General features: G+C 39.3%; 1 non-coding gene across 1 annotated transcript; it reads left to right on the forward strand.

Annotated features, from left to right (window-relative positions):
• Window positions 1–492: 492 nt before the first annotated feature.
• On the forward strand, window positions 493–599 carry LOC141634619 (small nucleolar RNA R71). The gene has a single exon (XR_012539346.1). It is a non-coding gene; the product is annotated as a small nucleolar RNA R71 (small nucleolar RNA).
• The last annotated feature ends 700 nt before the right edge of the window (window positions 600–1299 follow it).

Genomic DNA, 1299 nt, shown 5'->3' on the forward strand with positions numbered 1-1299 from the left:
ATTTTGGCTTTTGTATGAGAGATTTCATTGTAATAGTTGGAATAAGGGGTACCAATTTTGTATGCTTGAAAAGCATTCACTTCCTCATTTGTTCCCCTAAATTCACTTTGGTCATGTCCCAAAGTTCCACAATTCTCACATATCCCACTTGGGATAGATGAAGATGCCACAATGGCATTAACATGATGCTTTGGTGATTTTGAGGCTTCTTCAAGCTTAGCCATAGCTTTTTCAAACATCAAGTTGATGGTATCAATATGAGCACTAAGTTGAGCAACCAATTGAGTAATAGAGTCCACTTCATGCTTTCCTCCTCTAGTAGCCTTGCGAGGTCTACTATATTGTGAATTATGGACCGCCATTTCCTCAATCTTGTTCCAAGTTTGATTATCGTCAACTTCGGTGAACATACCATTTGATCCCATGTTGAGAATGTTTCTTGAGTCTTCATAAAGACCATTCCAAAATCGTTGTACCAAGAACCACTCGCTAAGTCCATGATGAGGACATGAGCGACAAATTCCTTTGAATCGCTCCCAAGCTTCATACAAAGATTCTTCGTCCCTTTGCTTAAAACCCGTAATTTGAGCTCTTAGCATGTTAGTCTTTTCCGGAGGGTAGAATTTTTTGTAGAAAGCTAGAGCCAACTTCTTCCAAGAGTCAATTCCAAGAGTAGCCTTATCAAGGCTCTTCAACCATTGTTTTGCGGTGCCAATTAGAGAAAAAGGAAATAAGACCCATCGAATTTCGTCTTGAGTCACTCCGGTTTGTGAAATCACATCACAATAGTCACAAAAAGTCTCCATGTGGGAATGAGGGTCTTCACTAGGCATCCCCCCAAATTGGCTTCTTTCGACTAATTGGATAAATGCGGATTTTGCAATGAAATTTTAGGTTAAGTGTTGTGGTGTGGGAGTACCATTGGGTAGGTTCTCCTCGGTTGGTACGGAATGTGATGAAAACTTAGGCATTGTGGGGTGGTTATGTGATTGATTTTGTGTTGGGTTCTCCTCACCTTCTCTTGCAAAAGGGTTGATGAACTCAATAGTATTTGGTTGAATATCTACAACCTCACCAATACCTCTCAAAGTATTTCTAGCAAGTATTCTATTGGTTGTCAAAGTCCTTTCAATTTCGTGATCAATGGGTAACAAGTTACCTTGTGATCTTCTAGACATGCAAAATATCAAACAACTCGAAGATAATTAGAACAACCCTTAAGGAGTTTTACTTCACCAAGGTAAAGAAAGACACAACTAATAACAATCAAAGGAAATCAAATCAAGTTAACACCGTCCC

Source organism: Silene latifolia, chromosome Y, assembly GCF_048544455.1.
Source record: "Silene latifolia isolate original U9 population chromosome Y, ASM4854445v1, whole genome shotgun sequence".
Classification (NCBI taxonomy): Eukaryota; Viridiplantae; Streptophyta; class Magnoliopsida; order Caryophyllales; family Caryophyllaceae; genus Silene; species Silene latifolia.